The following is an 8,413-nucleotide window of genomic DNA, read 5'->3' as shown; positions in this document are numbered from 1 at the left end:
ACTTTACCGTTACGTTCAACATCAGCATCACGTGTTGACGACTATAAAAGCAAAGAGAAACAGGTAGAGTAACACAGCAAGATGTTCCGTCCCGTATTTCTACTTCTAGCGGTTTACATGTTATACATGAGTGCTGCAATGCCGGTAAGGACGCTATATAAGAGTAAATCTTAATTATTTGAAGCTCAATTTTGTTTCTAGACAAAATAAGCAAACAATTACATAAAACTAGTAGCTTGTGCAGCAAATGCTGCAAACTAAGTTCGTTAGACGTTCAAATAAATTTCCAGATTTATTTTCATTGAAGAATACCTGACATTTTGAAAGTTATTTTCTTCCATAATAATGATGTATATTCCCTTTGAATGTTTTTTATGACAAATACTTTTTCTTGAACCTATTCACTTTCAGTTTTTGAGTTTAAACGCGAAAACGCAAGTAACAATGTCAGGACGATCAGTGGGTTTTTCATGTGGGAGTAAAGCAATAGCTATTTCAGGTCATTGTGGATTGTAGGTGAAAGTTAAAAAATATCAGGATTGCTATGCTTTCGAACAATAGACATAGCATCTTGGTATAGCTGCTGGATGTAGAGCTTGAAATGTAGAGGGTAAAATCATTTTATCCTGCTAAGAGATCTTGCTGAAATGATCGGGAGGGTACAAAATTTTGTAGGCCTCTTACTTTATCAGTAAGTAATATCTTTTGGTCCTTCCTTAGGAACTGTAATTTTTGCGCTCTCTCGAGCCAATACTGAAGAGAATATACCACAACGCCATTAAGTATATGAAAAAGAGCCAACACCACTTGATTAATAACTATAAAAATATTTGATTTTTAATAACAATATTATTATCTTACGCAAGTTTTGTAGTTATATAATAACCGCCACTCAGTAAATTATAAAAATGAAGATCTAATTTAACAAATTATCTACATCTACTCATATAACCCCAAAACGTTTCACTTTCATGTCATCAATATAGCATTAATGTATAATTAATGAAAAATAGTCACATCATGGCATTAACTATAATAATATTTGATTTTTAATGGTAATAATGTCATCAAACCACCTCAAGTTTTGTAGAGTTTAATATTCAATACACAGCTGTACTCAGAAAATTACACACCACAGAATCAGACCTGTAAATTATTTCTAGTAAGTCTTGAAGTTTTTAATAACCAATTGAATTTGAACTCTAAATATGTCAGCAATCTTACAGGTCTTGGCCTTCTTGTAATAGCCTATTGTTTATCGTAGTGTGTTTTTTGTTTTATTCTGAAATCCAATTAGTTCTCAAAACTGACGGAAGATGGATTTTGGAAAATAGGAAAATTATGTAGGAAAATTGACATTTCACTGAAAAATACTATTTTTCTGAAAAACTTTGAGTTCCAAGCTTCAAAATGAGGGGTCATTTACTAAAATCCGTTCAGCCGTTTTCCCGTAATTTCCATTAAGTAACATCAATGTCCATAAACTACGACAAAATCTTAGGAAACAAGAGTACGACAAATGGTGTGCGCTTCCACATAAAGGAAAAGGTGTTATTTTATTTCAAGAATATACTCCCGGAAATAAATGGATTTTTTTCTAAGGAGGGTCTGTCTTCCTCTGAATGGCGGGACGCAATTAAGATGAATGCTAACGTAGCACCAGTGAGAAGTCTTCATGGGAGATCCTTGGACGGTTTCCGTTGCAAATACTGCAACGAGATTGAAACCTTAGCACACGTCCTAGGATCCTGTCAGCATGGAGAACTCCTGAGAAATTCACGCCATCATAACATCCGAAAACTAATAGCACAAGCCCTTAGAAACAAATCCTTCGAGTTCCATGAAGAGGTGCACTGCGTTGCGTCTGAAGGCGGCGGAATTAGAAGAGCGGACATCGTGGCTCTAGACAAGACTAATAGTAAAGGCTTTATACTGGACCCAACTGTTAGATTTGAGATGAGCCAGACCCAACCATCCGAGGTCAACAAAGAAAAACAACAAATTTATGAGCCTACTATTCCGTATTTTCGAGAAAAATATCAGATGGAAGGCACCTGGGAAGTACATGGTTTAATGATCGGAGCGAGGGGCACCATCCCACGATCAACTGTAAACACTATCAAAACATTTTGAATCCATGACATCATTCCAAAAATAATTACTTCAACCATTAAAGGATCTGTGGCAATTCTGAAAAATCATTTATACGGAATATCATAATCCCCCCCTTTTCTATTCGTTAGTGTGTGATTGTTACAAATATATGTACAAATTTATTATTTCTTAAACTTAAGCTCCTAGTTCACATTTCAATTTGGCTCATCTATCTTACTGTAATCATTACTATTCTTATATGTGTGTTATTCTGTGCTTTTGGCAACCCAGGATGCCTGGGCAAACTATTTCTTGAAATATATATATATTCTACTTTTGCGAAGTGTGGCGGACGTTAAAATATCAATTTCTTGGCTACGTTTCCAGTCACTTGGTCTACTGACAAAATGTCGACTGCTAGAAGACCTAGGTAGGATTCATAAATCTATACCTACGAATAATAAAACTGTAACCTAAATTTTTCTGGTAATTTTTCCTTTTACAAACAAAATTGGTGTTAACATATATAATCAGCGGAGGTTCCTCTATATGAGCACAGGAGCACGTGAACACCTTAAAAACCAACAATAATCATACGTATTACTGTATTAATATTATTACCGTTACATCTATTACTTTCCAATGCGCAATGACGTTCCTACATGTTTCGTCTCGAGAGAATGTCCCGTTCGTGTGTCGTGTGTCTTTAAATCTCCATTGGACTGGTTGAGGTTCACAGCAGCTCTCGCACAATTTTTCTGTAGCAGGGTGAAATAGCCTGAGGCGAGAATATTTTCTGGTTTGTTACAATGGTTACAGTAGCTCTGGCTCGCACAAGTCTTAGACCCAATTGTATAAAACTCCGTGACTAAAGATCAACTTTGATCGAAGATCGAAAAGTGAACCGAGTTCAGACACTTCTTCTATTGTATAAAACTTTTCTGCGATCAAATTACCTTGGTTCAAATGCAATCTAAGTTCACGTGAAAAGGATTTGGCAACATCGCATAAACAGGTGAAATACGTGATGCGCGGACAGGTTTGTTCAGTGTTGCCAATCTAGCGACTTTAACTCCTTTTCAACAACAATTTCTTTTAACTTTTATATTGCTTAAATAGGGATTTAGTGACCTTTTTAGCACCCCATAGTGACAAAATTTAATCTTTCTTTGTTGATAATGAGAAATCTAGCGACTTTACAACTACTGTTTGGCGACTTTCCGTACACTCCGTTGGAGACACTGGTTTTTTGTGCAATGTAAATAATGGCGGACAATAAGAAGAAGGTTGACTGTTCTCCAAGTTGTTATCATGTTGTGGTGTTTGATACTGCTAAACATAATAAAGCTCTATAAAACGACAATTTTCGTTTAGTAATACAGTTAATTGAACATTTATGAATGTACCTATCATATCCATTAATAATTAATGGTTGTTATAAACATAATATAATTATAGGTTATGTTATTTGATACTGCTGAACACGATAGAGCCTTATAAAATATAAGATTGTTTGTGTATTAGGGCAAGAAATTGAAAGAAATATAATATATAAATGTACCTAACATATCTATTAATAATAATAATAATAATAATAATAATAATAATAATAATAATAATGGATATTTTATTTGCACCATCTGTCACTCGTATATTTCAAACAGAAAAGAAATAACTGAACTTGTATCATCTAACTTAATCGGAGAAATTTCTTCAGTCAAAGTTGACTTTAGTTTGAGACAAATTAATCTCAGATTAGACTATACAACACAAAATTCCAAGTTCAGCTGAAACAAGGATCAATTTAACCTGTGATCTAAGATTAAATGGTTTATACAATCGGGCATTAACGTGCTAGTGACAGAGAAAGAGAGATGCTCCATCTGTCTTGGGTCTGGCATCCCGTTCCTTTCTCCCTCTTTCCTCATTTTCTCTCTTTACTTTTTCTTTTCAAAATACCATTATGCGCGGGGGCTGATTCTGTTTCTTTTGTTCAGCAAAGTAAGGAAAATACAAGCTGCATTGGTGCGTACTGAGAGTTGAAACGGTATATAATATTTCAAGTTTGGAAACGGACGTGTGTGAAATTGTGAGTGTGTGGAATTAAAGGAAGATTAAAACATTCCTCCGTAACACCATGACAGAAGACCGATTAAGTACATTGGCTATGTTGGCAGTGGAAAAAAAAAACTTGTTAACATGATTAGAGACTTCAATAATAAAGTTATTGATAAGTTTGCATCTCTCAAAACTAGGCGCATGGAGTTTCTCTACAAATAAATCCAGATCTTCAACACCATCTACAACAGCAGTGAAGATGAGTCCTATGAATTAATTTTACTCCACTCATGTTTAATGGATTTAATTTTGGTTTCATATGCGTAGATTTGGTGCATGAATATTAGAACTCGTATATCTCTGACGTGTGATTCAGCTATACGAGGACATATCAGTGTGTTCATTACTCATATTTTTTTGTGAACACCCATTCAAGAAAGGCACGAGCCGCCACTGTATATAATGAACTACCCTGAGACCGAAAATAGCATTTTTGAAATGTTTGTTTGCAATACGTCTGTTTGTTTGTTTGTTACCAGTAGCGGCTGGTGGTCAAAATAATGAGTGTGCTACAATGTCCATATCGGCTTACTGTATACACTTATATGCATTTATCTTAATTTGAGACTCGCCTAGTGACGAAATATGTCCAGAGTTCCTTCCTACTGCAGAACTTGTCAATTACCCTGGTGTTAAACGTTAAACCCTCCATCCTGGACATTATACTCTTTTCTATTGACAGTATTGCAAGAGCAGTGAGGCGATCCTGGGACATAGATTTCCTTAAAAACTTTTTTATGCGTTTCAAGCAAGAAAAACATCTTTCTGGCTCAGCAGTGGTCATTGGTGTTGTAACCAAAATATTTAACAACTTCGTTACTTCACAGAATGGATCCCGTGAATTGTTGGAGACTGTGTTTTGTAACAATTGAACAGCCATCTATATTTCGGAAGTCGGATCTTCCGTATAGAGCTCCAAGTTGTGTCTTTAACACTCTTTTGTTCAGTACAGTATAGCTGTTGATAGCGACTTCAAGTTCGCGTTCAGGAAAATTATACAAAAAATTGTCAAAAAATTCGCTGTTTAACAATTTTGTTGCGTCTAGGTAGCTTAAAGATTGGAAACGATGAGTAGTTTCCTGAATTATACGGTTACATACCTCCTTGGCATCAATTTTCTGGGATTTAATTTTCCGTCGCTTGCTGATTGATTCAGGAGGAACCTCAAAAAACTGGTAGATGGCAGCAGCAGTCGAACATTTGAATTACCAGATACATTGTACATAGTTCCGAGTTCCTCCACAAATAAGCATTCTTTCCTTACGCTTTACTTTTGCAATCTCCAAGCTGTGTTGTGCTGAAGCTGACTACAGCACTTCCCCGCGTAAAAATAGCCAATCAGAGCAGTTATTTCAGATTCGCACATGCGCATTAACTGTCTACATTCTCATGTAAGTTTTGAGTAGCACAACGAACCTCCTGAGGCACCAAAGAGCGTCTCTATAACGCGTCATGAACATAACAACGGGAAATTGTCAAATGGCAGATCAAATACTATGGTATTGCAAACACTTTATTTGAGCAAAAATTATCATTGTACTGTAGCACATAAGGACGGGCCGCCCCTGTTTGTTACCTTTTCATGCAAAAATGATTGAACCGAGTTCTACGAAAATTGGTACGTAAAAAAAAAGTTAGGTCCCACTTAGATTTTAGGCTATATGGCATTTAAAACACTTTCTTTGAAAAGGGGGTTATAAGGAGGACTGTTATAAATAAATCGAAATATCTCGCTTATTATCGACTTTTTAGGATAGCATATAATTGCAAAAGAATATTTCTTTTAAAATATTTCAAACAAATTTAATTCAAAACAATTTTGTATGGCAGATATTTAACGAGATATGTGACTTTTAAAATAATAATGCGCTTTTTATCAGTGTGCCTCAGTGCCAGTCTAGTATATACAGTCACGAAGCTTGGGTTGATTTTTTGCATTTCTCGCGATAGTTGCTAGCCGCTTGGAGCGCTGTGAGTACTAGGAACACAGAGCAGTGTACATTGGAGAGTACCGCATTCTTTTGATCCGACAAATGCCGACGCGGCGGCCATTTTTACTCCTGCGGAGAGACTGTACAATGCAAGACTTGCGTAGGAACACAGGTTTCTAGTGTGATATTTCATTGTTATCTTCAAGAATGCCGTGTTGTTGTGCAGTTAATCAATGTGTAATCAATTGTCGATGTACAAAATTAGCATTAACTCACAAACAAAAGGAGGAATATACTTCAATGATTAATTTCTTAACGACATAATTTTCACTGTGGGCTAAAGCAAGAAGATGCACTATCACCTTTATATTTTAACTTCGCTCTAGAATATGCCATTTGGAAAGTTCAGGGTAGCAGAGAGGGTTTGGAATTGAACGGGTTACTGCTTCTTGTATATGCAGATGGCATGAATATGTTAGAGAAAATCCACAAACTATTAGAGAAAACACGGGAATTGAAGCAAGTAAAGCGATAGGTTTGGAAGTAAATCCCGAAAAGACAAAATATATTATTATATCTCGTAACCAGAATATTAGCTATTCGAAATGGAAATACAATATAAAAATTAGAAATTTATCCTTCGAAGAGGTAGAAAAATTAAAATAACTTTGGAGCACCAGTAACAAATATAAATGACATTCGGGAGAAATTAAACGCAGAATAAGTATGGGAAATGCCTGTTATTATTCGGTTCAGAAGATTTTGTCATCTAGTCTGCTGTCGAAAAATCTGAAAGTTAGAGTTTATAAAACAGTTATGTTACCGGTTGTTCTGTATCGTTGTGAAACTTGGACTCTCACTTTGAGAGAGGAACAGAGGATAAGGTTTTTTGAGAATAAGGTGCTTTGGAAAATATTTGGGGCTAAGAGGAATGAATTTACAGGAGAATGGAGAAAGTTACACAACGGAGAACTTCACGCATTGTATTCTTCACCTGACATAATTAGGAACATTACATTCAGACGTTTGAGATGGGCAGAACATGTAGCACGTATAGGCGAATTCAGAAATGCATATAGAGTGCTAGTTGGAAAGCCGGAAGGGAAAAGATCTTTGGGAAGGCCGAGAGGTAGATAGGAGGATAATATTAAAATGGATTTGAGGGCGGTGGGATATGATGATAGAGACTGGATTAATCTTGCTCAGGATAGGGACCGATGTGGAGCTTATGTGAGGGCGGCGATTAACCTCCGGGTTCCTTAAAAGCCGTAAGTAATTACATAATATTTATAATTGAAAATATCAAGGTGGGCAAAAGCGGACGTTGGAAACCATTCCAAACTGGTATAATACTGGTAACAAAAACAGTTCTTGATTCTCAAGAAAGTTGTCATAATAAAGCGAACTTCAAATATCTTATGCTAGACAGATCCACGCAGGATGCGTTAGAAAATTTATTTGCTACTGTCCGTTCCATAAATCCAGTCCCGGACGCAAAAGAATTCAAAACTGCATTACGATTTCTCACTTTTTCTCATAAACGGAGCATGGAAATTACGCAGTTTGCGATTCTGAACAATTAGTTGAGTTTCTAGGTACAGATGTAAGTAATCCCGAAGCAGAAAGGTCTAGTGGAGATGAATGTGAGCAAAAGGACATTGATATAAGCTAAATTGTAATTTAACTGAAAACAGAAATATTAACTTGAGTGAACAACAAGCTCTTTACTACTTGTTGGGATCAGTTTTGTTAAAAAATAAAACAAAATAAGTTATAGACATATAGTATTTGTGAAAATTGTTTTTTCATCTCTAATAATAATAACTGATAACAGGGATGAATCTATAAATTTTAGTAGCACATTAGTGACTCTCAAGTCGTACAAGGATATGTCACTTGTATACCCTTGTAAATCTGTGATTGATATAATTCTAAATGTAGAAAAATGTGTAACGTTGGTAGAAAATGAGTTGACACTAAAGGATTTGAAGTCTCTATTCATTAACACTTCAACACATACGTTCCCAACTTGTCATAATATTTTTTAAAAAGTCTTAGGCCTATCACTGTATTTTAGAACTAGAATGTATTTATTGTTGAGAAAATTGTCTGTTATAGCAAATGCACTACAATAATCTGCTAGGTAGCGGAAGTGTTGGTACGAGAACTGCATAGAAAATTGCTGATGTTATCCCTATTGAAATGGACGTAACATAAATAATAAAGTGTTATCTCTAATCAGTCATTCCGCTATGACAATAATGATTATT

Source organism: Periplaneta americana, chromosome 6, assembly GCF_040183065.1.
Source record: "Periplaneta americana isolate PAMFEO1 chromosome 6, P.americana_PAMFEO1_priV1, whole genome shotgun sequence".
NCBI lineage: Eukaryota > Metazoa > Arthropoda > Insecta > Blattodea > Blattidae > Periplaneta > Periplaneta americana.
This window is presented reverse-complemented; position numbering follows the sequence as displayed.